Source organism: Lissotriton helveticus, chromosome 12, assembly GCF_964261635.1.
Source record: "Lissotriton helveticus chromosome 12, aLisHel1.1, whole genome shotgun sequence".
Classification (NCBI taxonomy): Eukaryota; Metazoa; Chordata; class Amphibia; order Caudata; family Salamandridae; genus Lissotriton; species Lissotriton helveticus.
Genome location: NC_136073.1, coordinates 131,841,695 through 131,859,556, shown reverse-complemented (window position 1 = coordinate 131,859,556; position 17,862 = coordinate 131,841,695). Strand labels below are relative to the sequence as shown.

Below are 17,862 nucleotides of genomic sequence, written 5' to 3'. Positions count from 1 at the left end.
TTAGGAGAGAATGTGCCTGCTGAAAAAAACATTATTTTAAAAAAGTGAATTGCAGAATACAAGGAATTTGCTGTGGGACACCTTGAAAACTTTCATACAGATTATTTGCACAAAACTTACAGTCAGTTGCTGTGGCCGAGTGGTTAAGGCGATGGACTAGAAATCCATTGGGGTCTCCCTGCGCAGGTTCGAATCCTGCCAATAACGAGAAACTTTTAACATCGGCTACAATTTCAAAAGTTAACCTTTAGTATTTCTTCCATGTCAGTTTTATAAATACGTGGCTTATTTTGGTGTCACTATTGCCCTTTCACATATTTATTATCGCTACCGCTTTCATATCTTTGCTATAACTCTCGTCCTACATTAGCGCTGGTGCAAACGCTTCAAATTATTATACCCTGGCTCTCTCAGTCATACCTGGGCATGCACTTGAAACTTACTTTACCAATAAAAGAAGCAAACAAAAATAAAACAAAAGTGCTTGCTTGATTAGGCAAACACACTTCATAAAACTGCATTTTCTTTTCTATTCTCCCCGTGTTACAAGCTTAACTGCTCCCTGTGTAATTTCTCTTAGCCTGCTGTCCCAGGAAGAGAATTTTATCTACAGGCTCATTCTGTGTTTTTTTCCTAGTCTTTCTTTCCCTTTTCTGAGATTTGTAACTGTTCCTTTACGTGCTCTATTTAGGCGCCATTAATCTCATTTGAGCTCCTTGTACCTGCTGCTGTTTTCTCCACACCTCATACTGCCTTTTCCCTCTTTCTCTCTTTCTCTAAGGTTGGTGGCTACTTTCCAAAGCTTCTGATGCCCCAATGTTCCTTCATCTTGTTGTCAGACGTGAATTGGAAAAGCAACCAAATTACCAAGCATTTACCACTCACACATGGCAGAAGTTTATAATTTAATTCAGTGAGCTAAGAAAAGCGTGTTGTGGGGCCCCTACGAGCCATGGTGCTTGCTTCATCATAATTAGGCACGCAGTCGTTAGCCACAGCTCTGATCATGGGTCACTGAGGTCAGTTTCAATAATTCCTCAAAAACCTAACCATGCAGTCCCCCCTAACTGTGTAGTTATCTTGCTTTACTGCTGTTTGTCTGATTAGCTGGGAGGAGCTCACGGCAGCATCCTCCCTATAAAAGTGTAGATGGACCGCTCCTTAACTCTTTCTTGCTTCACATACAGATGGCTTGAGGAGGTACAGGGGAGATGCAGGTCTAATAGACGGAATAGAAGATCTGTGTCAGGTGTGTTTCTCTGCATTGGTGTCCCATCACAGGCCCACAAGTGTATGTGTGATCTTTGACTCCTGGCAGTTCACAAGCAGGCCGCCAGGAAACGGTTTCAGCCTATCAACCACTGAGGAGACAAAGCCTTTGTATAAGGAATGAGGAAGCAATTAACACATTCAGCCTATCACAGGAGTAGCCCTGAGTGTTCCAAATTATAAATTCTCCATGTCACTGAATGTTATTGACCCCGAGTAGCTCGCCGTGATCGTATAGTGGTTAGTACTCTGCGTTGTGGCTGCAGCAACCTTGGTTCGAATCCGAGTCACGGCATCGTGGTTGGCAATGTCACCGCAGTTGGGTTTTTCTTTTACAGAATTACCAAATGTACCAGTTGTTTTTGTAAAATGTCTATTAAAAACAGATCCTTTTAAATATTTAAACAACCTAACGACAAATTATTTAAACACACATGATTATAAGATGTAGCTATATTGTACATACTGACATAAATTATCGTTCTTGAACCTATTTGCGGTGGGGGGAACAGAGCTCTCCCCCATGCCAATCAGAATGCAGATGAATGCAGTTGCAGTTGAGTGACCTGTGTTGTGGATGTCTAGAGGGAATGCACAAATGTAGCTGTCTCGCAGCCCAATCCAGACGTCAATTGGAGACAGGTTTTCAGGCAAATAGAGCAGTAAGTGCAGAGAAATGCTCACTCTCTAAAAATGGCATTTATAAAATAGTAAAGTTAAATCCAACCTCACCAGTAAATAGGATTTATCAATAAATAAATAAAGCTTCTCCTCTCTGATAGGGAATTACCCCCCAAAAAGTATAAGGGAATACCCAATGCTAACCTATGAGAGGGGCAGACCTCAAAGTAGTGAAAAATGTAATAGACTGTTTGGTACTACCAGGACATGCAAACTACCACAGTACATGTCTTACCTTTTTCTTACATAGCATGATGCCCCTAGGACTACCTAGGGCCTACCTTAGGGGCTAATTATATGTAATAAAATTGAAGTTTAAGGCTTGGCAAGTAGTTTTAAATGGCAAGTTGAAGTGGCAGTACACTGCAGCACAGGCACTGCAGTAGCAGGCTTGAGACAGGTTTGAAATGCTACTTCTTTGGTCGGCGCAATCAGTCCCTGAGTATATGTTCTACCACTTTACAAGGGGCTTTCAAGTAAATTAAATCTGTCAGTCAGGTATACTCCAATTACACACATGATTAGGGAAGAAGCACGTGCACTTCAGCACTGATTAGTAGCGATAAAGTGATCAGAGTCCTAAGGCCAACAAAAAGATACAGCAAAATGCGTAGGTGAAAAGCAATAAGGTAGGGTTGAGGCCACCTTAAGAATGCAAGGTCTAACAAAAACAAACTAAGGATAACATGAGTAAAACATCAGGTTTCTCTACGGCATTTGGTGAGATAAGGGTGCCTTCTTTTATCTTCCATAAATGCAATCTTTCCCTGACCCCTTTATTATATAGCTCTTCAAGGAAAAAAGATAAAGCACTTACAAAGGAGCCTCAAATACTCAAAGATGGTAGACTTCTGTAATATGGGCCATAGACTAAAAGCAGCACGAAAACAGAGTGCAATAGGGTCCCAAAAACTTGAGTGCCACATGAGAGTATGCATGAAAGCCTATCCTTTTCCAAACTAGAGATATACTCATTCAATTTTTGTTTTTAGGAGAGAATGTGCCTGCTGAAAAAACCATTATTTTTAAAAAGTGCATTGCAGAATATCAGGAATTTGCTGTGGAACACCTTGAAAACTTGCATACAGATTACTTGCACAAAACTTACAGTCAGTTGTTGTGGCCGAGTGGTTAAGGTGATGGACTAGAAATCCATTGGGGTCTCCCTGCGCAGGTTTGAATCCTGCCAACAACGAGAATCTTTTTAACATCGGCTACAATTTCAGAAGTTAACCTTTAGTATTTCTTCCATGTCAGTTTTATAAATAGGTGGCTTATTTTGGTGTCACTATTGCCCTTTCACATATTTATTATCGCTACCCCTTTCATATCTTTGCTATAACTCTCGTCCTACATTAGCGCTGGTCTAAACGCTTCAAATTATTATACCCTGGCTCTCTCAGTCATACCATTCATGCACTTGAAACTTACTTTACCAATAAAAGAAGCAAGTAGAAAAATAAAATAAAAGTGCTTGCTGGATTAGGCAAACACACTTCATAAAACTGCATTTTCTTTTCTATTCTCCCCATGTTACAAGCTTAACTGCTCCCTGTGTAATTTCTCTTAGCCTGCTGTCCCAGGAAGAGAATTTTATCTACACGCTCTTTCTGTGTTTTTTCCTAGTCTTTCTTTCCCTTTTCTTAGATTTGTAACTGTTCCTTTACGTGCTCTATTTAGGCGCCATTAATATCATTTGAGCTCCTTGTACCTGCTGCTGTTTTCTCCACACCTCCTACTGCCTTTTCCCTCTTTCTCTCTTTCTCTGAGGTTGGTGGCTACTTTCCAAAGCTTCTGATGCCCCAATGTTCCTTCATCTTGTTGTCAGACATGAATTGGAAAAGCAACCAAATTAACAAATCATTACCACTCACACATGGCAGAATTTTATACTTTAATTCAATGAGCTAAGAAAAGCGTGTTGTGGGGGCCCCACGAGCCATGGTGCTTGCTTCATCATAATTAGGCACGCAGTCATTAGCCACAGCTCTGATCATGGGTCACTGAGGTCAGTTTCAATAATTCCTCAAAAACCTAACCATGCAGTCCCCCTAACTGTGTAGTTATCTTGCTTTACTGCTGTTTGTGTGATTAGCTGGGAGGAGCTCACGGCAGCATCCTCCCTATAAAAGTGTAGATGGACCTCTCCTTAACTCTTTCTTGCTTCACATACAGATGGCTTGAGGAGGTACAGGGGAGATTCAGGTCTAATAGACAGAAAAGAAGATCTGCGCCAGGTGTGTTTCTCTGCATTGGTGTCCCATCACAGGCCCACAAGTGTATGTGTGATCTTTGACTCCTGGCAGTTCACAAGCAGGCGGCCAGGAAACGGTTTCAGCCTATCAACCACTGAGGAGACAAAGCCTTTGTATAAGGAATGAGGAAGCAATGAACACATTCAGCCTATCACAGGAGTAGCCCTGAGTGTTCCGAATTATAAATACTCCATGTCACTGTATGTTATTGAGCCCAAGTAGCTCTCCGTGATCGTATAGTGGTTAGTACTCTGCGTTGTGGCTGCAGCAACCTCAGTTCGAATCCGAGTCACGGCATTGTGGTTGGCAATGTCACAGCAGTTGGGTTTTTCTTTTACAGAATTACCAAATGTACCAGTTGTTTTTGAAAAATGTCTATTAAAACAGATCCTTTTCAATATTTAAAAGATCTAACGACAAATTATTTAAACACACATGATTATAAGATGTAGCTATATTGTACCTACTGACATAAATTATCGTTCTTGAACCTATTTGCGGTGGGGGGAACGGAGCTCTCCCCCATGCCAATCAGAATGCAGATGAATTCAGTTGCAGTTGAGTGACCTGTGTTGTGGCTGTCTAGATGGAATGCACAAATGTAGCTGTCTCGCAGCCCAATCCAGACGTCAATTGGAGACAGGTCACCCAGGCCCTCGTCACCAGCCGACTGGACTACGGCAACGCCCTCTACGCCGGAACCATCGCCAAGCTCCAGAAGAGAGTCCAGCGGATCCAGAACGCCTCAGCCAGACTCATCCTTGACATCCCACGAAACAGCCACATCTCCGGACACCTAAGAGACCTTCATTGGCTTCCCGTCAACAAGAGAATCACCTTCCGCCTCCTCACCCACGCACACAAAGCCCTACACGATCAAGGCCCGAGCTACCTCAACACCCGAATCAACTTCCACGCTCCCAAACGTCACCTCCGCTCAGCCATCCGCGCTCTCGCCACCGTCCCACGCATCCGCAGAGCGACAACAGGAGGAAGGTCCTTCTCCTACCTGGCCGCCAAGACCTGGAACTCCCTCCCAGCCGACCTGCGCCTGACCCAAGACCACCTCTCCTTCAGGAAGAAGCTCAAGACCTGGCTGTTCGAGCAGTAACGGCACCCCCCCCCCCCCCCCCCCCAAGCGCCTTGAGACCCTACGGGTAAGTAGTGCGCTCTATAAATGTCACTGATTGATTGATTGATTGAGGTTTTCAGTCAAATAGAGCAGTAAGTGCAGAGAAATGCTCACTCTCTAAAAATGGCATTTATAAAATAGTAAAGTTAAATCCAACCTCACCAGTAAATAGGATTTATCAATGAATAAATACAGCTTCTCCTCTCTGATATGGAATTACCCCCCAAAAAGTATAAGGGAATACCCAATCTTAACCTATGAGAGGGGCAGACCTCACAGTAGTGAAAAATGTAATAGACTGTTTGTTACTACCAGGACATGCAAACTACCACAGTACATGTCTTACCTTTTACTTACATAGCATGTTGCCCCTAGGACTACCTAGGGCCTACCTTAGGGGTTAATTATATGTAATAAAATTGGAGTTTAAGGCTTGGCAAGTAGTTTTCAATGGCAAGTCGAAGTGGCAGTACACTGCAGCACAGGCACTGCAGTAGCAGGCTTGAGACAGGTGTGAAATGCTACTTCTTTGGGCGGCACAATCAGTCCCTGGGTATATGGTATACCACTTTACAAGGGGCTTTCAAGTAAATTAATTCTGTCAGTCAGGTATACTCCAATTACACACATGATTCGGGAAGAAGCACGTGCACTTCAGCACTGATTAGTAGCGATAAAGTGATCAGAGTCCTAAGGCCAACAAAAAGATACAGCAAAATGCGGAGGTGAAAAGCAATAAGGTGGGGTTGAGACCACCTTAAGAATGCAAGGTCTAACAAAAACGAACTAAGGATAACATGAGTAAAACATCAGGTTTCTCTACGGCATTTGGTGAGACAAGTTTGCCTTCTTTTATCTTCCATAAATGCAATCTTTCCCTGACCCCTTTATTATATAGCTCTTCACGGAAAAAAGATAAAGCACTTACAAAGGAGCCTCAAATACTCAAAGATGGTAGACTTCTGTAATATGGGCCATAGACTAAAAGCAGCACGAAAACAGAGTGCAATAGGGTCCGAAAAACTTGAGTGCCACATGAGAGTATGCATGAAAGCCTATCCTTTTCCAAACTAGAGATATACTCATGCAATTTTTGTTTTTAGGAGAGAATGTGCCTGCTGAAAAAAACATTATTTTTAAAAAGTGCATTGCAGAATATCAGGAATTTGCTGTGGGACACCTTGAAAACTTTCATACAGATTATTTGCACAAAACTTACAGTCAGTTGTTGTGGCCGAGTGGTTAAGGCGATGGACTAGAAATCCATTGGGGTCTCCACGCGCAGGTTCGAATCCTGCCAACAACGAGAATTTTTTTTAACATCGGTTACAATTTCAGAAGTTAACCTTTAGTATTTCTTGCATGTCAGTTTTATAAATAGGTGGCTTATTTTGGTGTCACTATTGCCCTTTCACATATTTATTATCGCTACCGCTTTAATATCTTTGCTATAACTCTCGTCCTACATTAGCGCTGGTGCAAACGCTTCAAATTATTATACCCTGGCTCTCTCAGTCATACCTGTGCATGCACTTGAAACTTACTTTACCAATAAAAGAAGCAAACAGAAAAATAAAATAAAAGTGCTTGCTGGATTAGGCAAACACACTTCATAAAACTGCATTTTCTTTTCTATTCTCCCCGTGTTACAAGCTTAACTGCTCCCTGTGTAATTTCTCTTAGCCTGCTGTCCCAGGAAGTGAATTTTATCTACAGGCTCTTTCTGTGTTTTTTTCCCAGTCTTTCTTTCCCTTTTCTGAGATTTGTAACTGTTCCTTTACGTGCTCTATTTAGACGCCATTAATCTCACTTGAGCTCCTTGTACCTGCTGCTGTTTTCTCCACACCTCATACTGCCTTTTCCCTCTTTCTCTCTTTCTCTGAGGTTGGTGGCTACTTTCCAAAGATTCTGATGCCCCAATGTTCCTTCATCTTGTTGTCAGGCGTGAAATGGAAAAGCAACCAAATTAACAAGCATTTACCACTCACACATGGCAGAAGTTTATACTTTAATTCAATGAGCTAAGAAAAGCGTGTTGTGGGGCCCCTACGAGCCATGGTGCTTGCTTCATCATAATTAGGCACGCACTCATTAGCCACAGCTCTGATCATGGGTCACTGAGGTCAGTTTCAATAATTCCTCAAAAACCTAACCATGCAGTCCCCCTAACTGTGTAGTTATCTTGCTTTACTGCTGTTTGTGTAATTAGCTGTGAGGAGCTCACGGCAGCATCCTCCCTATAAAAGTGTAGATGGACCTCTCCTTAACTCTTTCTTGCTTCACATACAGATGGCTTGAGGAGGTACAGGGGAGATGCAGGTCTAATAGACAGAATAGAAGATCTGCGCCAGGTGTGTTTCTCTGCATTGGTGTCCCATCACAGGCCCACAAGTGTATGTGTGATCTTTGACTTCTGGCAGTTCACAAGCAGGCGGCCAGGAAACGGTTTCAGCCTATCAACCACTGAGGAGACAAAGCCTTTGTATAAGGAATGAGGAAGCAATGAACACATTCAGCCTATCACAGGAGTAGCCCTGAGTGTTCCGAATTATAAATTCTCCATGTCACTATATGTTATTGAGCCCAAGTAGCTCGCCGTGATCGTATAGTGGTTAGTACTCTGCGTTGTGGCCGCAGCAACCTCGGTTCGAATCCGAGTCACGGCATTGTGGTTGGCAATGTCATGGCAGTTGGGTTTTTCTTTTACAGAATTACCAAATGTACCAGTTGTTTTTGTAAAATGTCTATTAAAACAGATCCTTTTAAATATTTAAACAATCTAACGACAAATTATTTAAACACACATTATTATAAGATGTAGCTATATTGTACCTACTGACATAAATTAATCAATCAATCAATCAATCAATCATGCCATTTGTATAGCGCACTACTCACCCGGGAGGGTCTCAAGGCGCTTGGGGGGAGGGGTATGCTACTGCTCGAACAGCCAGGTCTTGAGTTGTTTCCTGAAGGCGAGATGGTCCTGGGTCAGCCGAAGGTGGATGGGGAGGGAGTTCCAAGTCTTGGCAGCCAGGTAAGAGAAGGATCTTCCTCCGGCGGTGGCTCTTCGGATGCGTGGTACGGCTGCGAGGGCGAGGCTGGTGGACCGTAGCTGGCGGGTGGGCGTGTAGAAGGTCAGGTGGTCGTTGAGGTACTTGGGGCCCAGGTCGTGGAGAGACTTGTGTGTGTTGGTGAGGAGCCGGAACGTGATCCTCTTGTCGACGGGGAGCCAGTGCAGGTTCCTCAGGTGGCTGGAGATGTGGCTGCGTCGGGGAACATCCAGGATGAGTCAGGCGGAGGCGTTCTAGATGCGCTGGAGTCTTTTCTGTAGCTTGGCTGTGGTTCCGGCGTAGAGGGCGTTTCCTTAGTCCAGTCGGCTAAATTATCGTTCTTGAACCTATTTGCGGTGGGGGGGAACGGAGCTCTCACCCATGCCAATCAGAATGCAGATGAATTCAGTTGCAGTTGAGTGACCTGTGTTGTGGCTGTCTAGATGGAATGCACAAATGTAGCTGTCTCGCAACCCAATCCAGACGTCAATTGGAGACAGGTTTTCAGGCAAATAGAGCAGTAAGTGCAGAGAAATGCTCACTCTCTAAAAATGACATTTATAAAATAGTAAAGTTAAATCCAACCTTACCAGTAAATAGGATTTATCAATAAATAAATAAAGCTTCTCCTCTCTGATATGGAATTACCCCCCAAAAAGTATAAGGGAATACCCAATGTTAACCTATGAGAGGGGCAGACCTCACAGTAGTGAAAAATATAATAGACTCTTTGGTACTACCAGGACATGCAAACTACCACAGTACATGTCTTACCTTTTACTTACATAGCATGATGCCCCTAGGACTACCTAGGGCCTACCTTAGGGGTTAATTATATGTAATAAAATTGGATTTTAAGGCTTGGCAAGTAGTTTTAAATGGCAAGTCGAAGTGGCAGTACACTGCAGCACAGGCACTGCAGTAGCAGGCTTGACACAGTTTGAAATGCTACTTCTTTGGGCGGCACAATCAGTCCCTGGGTATATGGTATACCACTTTACAAGGGGCTTTCAAGTAAATTAAATCTGTCAGTCAGGTATACTCCAATTACACACATGATTCGGGAAGAAGCACGTGCACTTCAACACTGATTAGTAGGGATAAAGTGATCAGAGTCCTAAGGCCAACAAAAAGATACAGCAAAATGCGGAGGTGAAAAGCAATAAGGTGGGGTTGAGACCACCTTAAGAATGCAAGGTCTAACAAAAACGAACTAAGGATAACATGAGTAAAACATCAGGTTTCTCTACGCAATTGGGTGAGACAAGTTTGCCTTCTTTTATCTTCCATAAATGCAATCTTTCCCGGATCCCTTCAATATATAGCTCTTCAAGGAAAAAAGATAAAGCACTTACAAAGGAGCCTCAAATACTCAAAGATGGTAGACTTCTGTAATATGGGCCATAAACTAAAAGCAGCGCGAAAACAGAGTGCAATAGGGTCCCAAAAACTTGAGTGCCACATGAGAGTATGCATGAAAGCCTATCCTTTTCCAAACTAGAGATATACTCATGCAATTTTTGTTTTTAGGAGAGAATGTGCCTGCTGAAAAAAACATTATTTTTAAAAAGTGAATTGCAGAATATCAGGAATTTGCTGTGGGACACCTTGAAAACTTTCATACAGATTATTTTCACAAAAAGTCAGTTGTTGTGGCCGAGTGGTTAAGGCGATGGACTAGAAATCCATTGGGGTCTCCCCGCGCAGGTTCGAATCCTGCCAACAACAAGAATTTTTTTTTAACATCGGCTACAATTTCAGAAGTTAACCTTTAGTATTTCTTCCATGTCAGTTTTATAAATAGGTGGCTTATTTTGGTGTCACTATTGCCCTTTCACATATTTATTATCGCTACCGCTTTCATATCTTTGCTATAACTCTCGTCCTACATTAGCGCTGGTGCAAACGCTTCAAATTATTATACCCTGGTTCTCTCAGTCATACCTGTTCATGCACTTGAAACTTACTTTACCAATAAAAGAAGCAAACAGAAAAATAAAATAAAAGTGCTTGCTGGATTAGGCAAACACACTTCATAAAACTGCATTTTCTTTTCTATTCTCCCCGTGTTACAAGCTTAACTGCTCCCTGTGTAATTTCTCTTAGCCTGCTGTCCCAGGAAGAGAATTTTATCTACAGGCTCATTCTGTGTTTCTTTCCTAGTCTTTCTTTCCCTTTTCTGAGATTTGTAACTGTTCCTTTACGTGCTCTATTTAGGCGCCATTAATCTCATTTGAGCTCCTTGTACCTGCTGCTGTTTTCTCCACACCTCATACTTCCTTTTCCCTCTTTCTCTCTTTCTCTGAGGTTGGTGGCTACTTTCCAAAGATTCTGATGCCCCAATGTTCCTTCATCTTGTTGTCAGACGTGAATTGGAAAAGCAACCAAATTAACAAGCATTTACCACTCACACATGGCAGAAGTTTATAATTTAATTCAATGAGCTAAGAAAAGCGTGTTGTGGGGCCCCTACAAGCCATGGTGCTTGCTTCATCATAATTAGGCATGCAGTCATTAGCCACAGCTCTGATCATGGGTCACTGAGGTCAGTTTCAATAATTCCTCAAAAACCTAACCATGCAGTCCCCCCTAACTGTGTAGTTATCTTGCTTTACTGCTGTTTGTGTGATTAGCTGGGAGGAGCTCACGGCAGCATCCTCCCTATAAAAGTGTAGATGGACCTCTCCTTAACTCTTTCTTGCTTCACATACAGATGGCTTGAGGAGGTACAGGGGAGATTTAGGTCTACTAGACAGAATAGAAGATCTGCGCCAGGTGTGTTTCTCTGCATTGGTGTCCCATCACAGGCCCACAATTGTATGTGTGATCTTTGACTCCTGGCAGTTCACAAGCAGGCGGCCAGGAAACAGTTTCAGCCTATCAACCACTGAGGAGACAAAGCCTTTGTATAAGGAATGAGGAAACAATGAACACATTCAGCCTATCACAGGAGTTCCCTGAGTGTTCCGAATTATAAATTCTCCATGTCACTGTATGTCATTGTACCCAAGTAGCTCGTCGTGATCGTATAGTGGTTAGTACTCTGCATTGTGGCTGCAGCAACCTCGGTTTGAATCTGAGTCACGGCATTGTGGTTGGCAATGTCACGGCAGTTGGGTTTTTCTTTTACAGAATTACCAATTGTACCAGTTGTTTTTGTAAAATGTCTATTAAAAACAGATCCTTTAAAATATTTAAACGATCTAACGACAAATTATTTAAACACACATGATTATAAGATGTAGCTATATTGTACCTACTGACATAAATTATCGTTCTTGAACCTATTTACGGTGGGGGAATGGAGCTCTCCCCCATGCCAATCAGAATGCAGATGAATGCAGTTGCATTTGAGTGACCTGTGTTGTGGCTGTCTAGAGGGAATGCACAAGTGTAGCTGTCTCGCAGCCCAATCCAGACGTCAATTGGAGACAGGTTTTCAGGCAAATAGAGCAGTAAGTGCAGAGAAATGCTCACTCTCTAAAAATGGCATTTATAAAATAGTAAAGTTAAATCCAACCTCACCAGTAAATAGGATTTATCAATAAATAAATAAATCTTCTGCTCTCTGATATGGAATTACCCCCCAAAAAGTATAAGGGAATACCCAATGCTAACCTATGAGAGTGGCAGACCTCACAGTAGTGAAAAATGTAATAGACTGTTTGGTACTACCAGGACGTGCAGACCACCACAGTACATGTCTTACCTTTTACTTACATAGCATGATGCCCCTAGGACTACCTAGGGCCTACCTTTTGGTTAATTATATGTAATAAAATTGGAGTTTAAGGCTTGGCAAGTAGTTTTAAATGGCAAGTCGAAGTGGCAGTACACTGCAGCACAGGCACTGCAGTAGCAGGCTTGAGACAGGTTTGAAATGCTACTTTTTTGGGTGGCACAATCAGTTCCTGGGTATATGGTATACCACTTTACAAGGGGCTTTCAAGTCAATTAAATCTGTCAGTCAGGTATACTCCAATTACACACATGATTAGGGAAGAAGCACGTGCACTTCAGCACTGATTAGTAGCGATAAAGTGATCAGAGTCCTAAGGCCAACAAAAAGATACAGCAAAATGCGTAGGTGAAAAGCAATAAGGTAGGGTTGAGGCCACCTTAAGAATGCAAGGTCTAACAAAAACAAACTAAGGATAACATGAGTAAAACATCAGGTTTCTCTACGGCATTTGGTGAGATAAGGGTGCCTTCTTTTATCTTCCATAAATGCAATCTTTCCCTGACCCCTTTATTATATAGCTCTTCAAGTAAAAAAGATAAAGCACTTACAAAGGAGCCTCAAATACTCAAAGATGGTAGACTTCTGTAATATGGGCCATAGACTAAAAGCAGAACGAAAACAGAGTGCAATAGTGTCCCAAAAACTTGAGAGCCACATGAGAGTATGCATGAAAGCCGATCCTTTTCCAAACTAGAGATATACTCATGCAATTTTTGTTTTTAGGAGAGAATGTGCCTGCTGAAAAAAACATTATTTTAAAAAAGTGAATTGCAGAATACAAGGAATTTGCTGTGGGACACCTTGAAAACTTTCATACAGATTATTTGCACAAAACTTACAGTCAGTTGCTGTGGCCGAGTGGTTAAGGCGATGGACTAGAAATCCATTGGGGTCTCCCTGCGCAGGTTCGAATCCTGCCAATAACGAGAAACTTTTAACATCGGCTACAATTTCAAAAGTTAACCTTTAGTATTTCTTCCATGTCAGTTTTATAAATACGTGGCTTATTTTGGTGTCACTATTGCCCTTTCACATATTTATTATCGCTACCGCTTTCATATCTTTGCTATAACTCTCGTCCTACATTAGCGCTGGTGCAAACGCTTCAAATTATTATACCCTGGCTCTCTCAGTCATACCTGGGCATGCACTTGAAACTTACTTTACCAATAAAAGAAGCAAACAAAAATAAAACAAAAGTGCTTGCTTGATTAGGCAAACACACTTCATAAAACTGCATTTTCTTTTCTATTCTCCCCGTGTTACAAGCTTAACTGCTCCCTGTGTAATTTCTCTTAGCCTGCTGTCCCAGGAAGAGAATTTTATCTACAGGCTCATTCTGTGTTTTTTTCCTAGTCTTTCTTTCCCTTTTCTGAGATTTGTAACTGTTCCTTTACGTGCTCTATTTAGGCGCCATTAATCTCATTTGAGCTCCTTGTACCTGCTGCTGTTTTCTCCACACCTCATACTGCCTTTTCCCTCTTTCTCTCTTTCTCTAAGGTTGGTGGCTACTTTCCAAAGCTTCTGATGCCCCAATGTTCCTTCATCTTGTTGTCAGACGTGAATTGGAAAAGCAACCAAATTACCAAGCATTTACCACTCACACATGGCAGAAGTTTATAATTTAATTCAGTGAGCTAAGAAAAGCGTGTTGTGGGGCCCCTACGAGCCATGGTGCTTGCTTCATCATAATTAGGCACGCAGTCGTTAGCCACAGCTCTGATCATGGGTCACTGAGGTCAGTTTCAATAATTCCTCAAAAACCTAACCATGCAGTCCCCCCTAACTGTGTAGTTATCTTGCTTTACTGCTGTTTGTCTGATTAGCTGGGAGGAGCTCACGGCAGCATCCTCCCTATAAAAGTGTAGATGGACCGCTCCTTAACTCTTTCTTGCTTCACATACAGATGGCTTGAGGAGGTACAGGGGAGATGCAGGTCTAATAGACGGAATAGAAGATCTGTGTCAGGTGTGTTTCTCTGCATTGGTGTCCCATCACAGGCCCACAAGTGTATGTGTGATCTTTGACTCCTGGCAGTTCACAAGCAGGCCGCCAGGAAACGGTTTCAGCCTATCAACCACTGAGGAGACAAAGCCTTTGTATAAGGAATGAGGAAGCAATTAACACATTCAGCCTATCACAGGAGTAGCCCTGAGTGTTCCAAATTATAAATTCTCCATGTCACTGAATGTTATTGACCCCGAGTAGCTCGCCGTGATCGTATAGTGGTTAGTACTCTGCGTTGTGGCTGCAGCAACCTTGGTTCGAATCCGAGTCACGGCATCGTGGTTGGCAATGTCACCGCAGTTGGGTTTTTCTTTTACAGAATTACCAAATGTACCAGTTGTTTTTGTAAAATGTCTATTAAAAACAGATCCTTTTAAATATTTAAACAACCTAACGACAAATTATTTAAACACACATGATTATAAGATGTAGCTATATTGTACATACTGACATAAATTATCGTTCTTGAACCTATTTGCGGTGGGGGGAACAGAGCTCTCCCCCATGCCAATCAGAATGCAGATGAATGCAGTTGCAGTTGAGTGACCTGTGTTGTGGATGTCTAGAGGGAATGCACAAATGTAGCTGTCTCGCAGCCCAATCCAGACGTCAATTGGAGACAGGTTTTCAGGCAAATAGAGCAGTAAGTGCAGAGAAATGCTCACTCTCTAAAAATGGCATTTATAAAATAGTAAAGTTAAATCCAACCTCACCAGTAAATAGGATTTATCAATAAATAAATAAAGCTTCTCCTCTCTGATAGGGAATTACCCCCCAAAAAGTATAAGGGAATACCCAATGCTAACCTATGAGAGGGGCAGACCTCAAAGTAGTGAAAAATGTAATAGACTGTTTGGTACTACCAGGACATGCAAACTACCACAGTACATGTCTTACCTTTTTCTTACATAGCATGATGCCCCTAGGACTACCTAGGGCCTACCTTAGGGGCTAATTATATGTAATAAAATTGAAGTTTAAGGCTTGGCAAGTAGTTTTAAATGGCAAGTTGAAGTGGCAGTACACTGCAGCACAGGCACTGCAGTAGCAGGCTTGAGACAGGTTTGAAATGCTACTTCTTTGGTCGGCGCAATCAGTCCCTGAGTATATGTTCTACCACTTTACAAGGGGCTTTCAAGTAAATTAAATCTGTCAGTCAGGTATACTCCAATTACACACATGATTAGGGAAGAAGCACGTGCACTTCAGCACTGATTAGTAGCGATAAAGTGATCAGAGTCCTAAGGCCAACAAAAAGATACAGCAAAATGCGTAGGTGAAAAGCAATAAGGTAGGGTTGAGGCCACCTTAAGAATGCAAGGTCTAACAAAAACAAACTAAGGATAACATGAGTAAAACATCAGGTTTCTCTACGGCATTTGGTGAGATAAGGGTGCCTTCTTTTATCTTCCATAAATGCAATCTTTCCCTGACCCCTTTATTATATAGCTCTTCAAGGAAAAAAGATAAAGCACTTACAAAGGAGCCTCAAATACTCAAAGATGGTAGACTTCTGTAATATGGGCCATAGACTAAAAGCAGCACGAAAACAGAGTGCAATAGGGTCCCAAAAACTTGAGTGCCACATGAGAGTATGCATGAAAGCCTATCCTTTTCCAAACTAGAGATATACTCATTCAATTTTTGTTTTTAGGAGAGAATGTGCCTGCTGAAAAAACCATTATTTTTAAAAAGTGCATTGCAGAATATCAGGAATTTGCTGTGGAACACCTTGAAAACTTGCATACAGATTACTTGCACAAAACTTACAGTCAGTTGTTGTGGCCGAGTGGTTAAGGTGATGGACTAGAAATCCATTGGGGTCTCCCTGCGCAGGTTTGAATCCTGCCAACAACGAGAATCTTTTTAACATCGGCTACAATTTCAGAAGTTAACCTTTAGTATTTCTTCCATGTCAGTTTTATAAATAGGTGGCTTATTTTGGTGTCACTATTGCCCTTTCACATATTTATTATCGCTACCCCTTTCATATCTTTGCTATAACTCTCGTCCTACATTAGCGCTGGTCTAAACGCTTCAAATTATTATACCCTGGCTCTCTCAGTCATACCATTCATGCACTTGAAACTTACTTTACCAATAAAAGAAGCAAGTAGAAAAATAAAATAAAAGTGCTTGCTGGATTAGGCAAACACACTTCATAAAACTGCATTTTCTTTTCTATTCTCCCCATGTTACAAGCTTAACTGCTCCCTGTGTAATTTCTCTTAGCCTGCTGTCCCAGGAAGAGAATTTTATCTACACGCTCTTTCTGTGTTTTTTCCTAGTCTTTCTTTCCCTTTTCTTAGATTTGTAACTGTTCCTTTACGTGCTCTATTTAGGCGCCATTAATATCATTTGAGCTCCTTGTACCTGCTGCTGTTTTCTCCACACCTCCTACTGCCTTTTCCCTCTTTCTCTCTTTCTCTGAGGTTGGTGGCTACTTTCCAAAGCTTCTGATGCCCCAATGTTCCTTCATCTTGTTGTCAGACATGAATTGGAAAAGCAACCAAATTAACAAATCATTACCACTCACACATGGCAGAAGTTTATACTTTAATTCAATGAGCTAAGAAAAGCGTGTTGTGGGGCCCCTACGAGCCATGGTGCTTGCTTCATCATAATTAGGCACGCAGTCATTAGCCACAGCTCTGATCATGGGTCACTGAGGTCAGTTTCAATAATTCCTCAAAAACCTAACCATGCAGTCCCCCTAACTGTGTAGTTATCTTGCTTTACTGCTGTTTGTGTGATTAGCTGGGAGGAGCTCACGGCAGCATCCTCCCTATAAAAGTGTAGATGGACCTCTCCTTAACTCTTTCTTGCTTCACATACAGATGGCTTGAGGAGGTACAGGGGAGATTCAGGTCTAATAGACAGAAAAGAAGATCTGCGCCAGGTGTGTTTCTCTGCATTGGTGTCCCATCACAGGCCCACAAGTGTATGTGTGATCTTTGACTCCTGGCAGTTCACAAGCAGGCGGCCAGGAAACGGTTTCAGCCTATCAACCACTGAGGAGACAAAGCCTTTGTATAAGGAATGAGGAAGCAATGAACACATTCAGCCTATCACAGGAGTAGCCCTGAGTGTTCCGAATTATAAATACTCCATGTCACTGTATGTTATTGAGCCCAAGTAGCTCTCCGTGATCGTATAGTGGTTAGTACTCTGCGTTGTGGCTGCAGCAACCTCAGTTCGAATCCGAGTCACGGCATTGTGGTTGGCAATGTCACAGCAGTTGGGTTTTTCTTTTACAGAATTACCAAATGTACCAGTTGTTTTTGAAAAATGTCTATTAAAACAGATCCTTTTCAATATTTAAAAGATCTAACGACAAATTATTTAAACACACATGATTATAAGATGTAGCTATATTGTACCTACTGACATAAATTATCGTTCTTGAACCTATTTGCGGTGGGGGGAACGGAGCTCTCCCCCATGCCAATCAGAATGCAGATGAATTCAGTTGCAGTTGAGTGACCTGTGTTGTGGCTGTCTAGATGGAATGCACAAATGTAGCTGTCTCGCAGCCCAATCCAGACGTCAATTGGAGACAGGTCACCCAGGCCCTCGTCACCAGCCGACTGGACTACGGCAACGCCCTCTACGCCGGAACCATCGCCAAGCTCCAGAAGAGAGTCCAGCGGATCCAGAACGCCTCAGCCAGACTCATCCTTGACATCCCACGAAACAGCCACATCTCCGGACACCTAAGAGACC

At 42.3% G+C, this 17,862-nt stretch overlaps 9 non-coding genes across 9 annotated transcripts; all 9 read left to right on the top strand.

Moving 5' to 3' along the window:
- The first annotated feature begins 125 nt into the window (after positions 1 to 125).
- TRNAS-AGA (transfer RNA serine (anticodon AGA)) lies at positions 126 to 207 on the top strand. Its single transcript has one exon. It is a non-coding gene; the product is annotated as a tRNA-Ser (tRNA).
- Positions 208 to 1,492: 1,285 nt separating this feature from the next.
- TRNAH-GUG (transfer RNA histidin (anticodon GUG)) lies at positions 1,493 to 1,564 on the top strand. Its single transcript has one exon. It is a non-coding gene; the product is annotated as a tRNA-His (tRNA).
- Positions 1,565 to 3,063: 1,499 nt separating this feature from the next.
- On the top strand, positions 3,064 to 3,145 carry TRNAS-AGA (transfer RNA serine (anticodon AGA)). The gene has a single exon. It is a non-coding gene; the product is annotated as a tRNA-Ser (tRNA).
- A 3,416-nt stretch (positions 3,146 to 6,561) lies between these two features.
- On the top strand, positions 6,562 to 6,643 carry TRNAS-AGA (transfer RNA serine (anticodon AGA)). The gene has a single exon. It is a non-coding gene; the product is annotated as a tRNA-Ser (tRNA).
- A 1,288-nt stretch (positions 6,644 to 7,931) lies between these two features.
- Positions 7,932 to 8,003, top strand: TRNAH-GUG (transfer RNA histidin (anticodon GUG)). The gene has a single exon. It is a non-coding gene; the product is annotated as a tRNA-His (tRNA).
- A 2,033-nt stretch (positions 8,004 to 10,036) lies between these two features.
- On the top strand, positions 10,037 to 10,118 carry TRNAS-AGA (transfer RNA serine (anticodon AGA)). Its single transcript has one exon. It is a non-coding gene; the product is annotated as a tRNA-Ser (tRNA).
- A 2,858-nt stretch (positions 10,119 to 12,976) lies between these two features.
- On the top strand, positions 12,977 to 13,058 carry TRNAS-AGA (transfer RNA serine (anticodon AGA)). The gene has a single exon. It is a non-coding gene; the product is annotated as a tRNA-Ser (tRNA).
- Positions 13,059 to 14,343: 1,285 nt separating this feature from the next.
- Positions 14,344 to 14,415, top strand: TRNAH-GUG (transfer RNA histidin (anticodon GUG)). Its single transcript has one exon. It is a non-coding gene; the product is annotated as a tRNA-His (tRNA).
- Positions 14,416 to 15,914: 1,499 nt separating this feature from the next.
- On the top strand, positions 15,915 to 15,996 carry TRNAS-AGA (transfer RNA serine (anticodon AGA)). Its single transcript has one exon. It is a non-coding gene; the product is annotated as a tRNA-Ser (tRNA).
- The last annotated feature ends 1,866 nt before the right edge of the window (positions 15,997 to 17,862 follow it).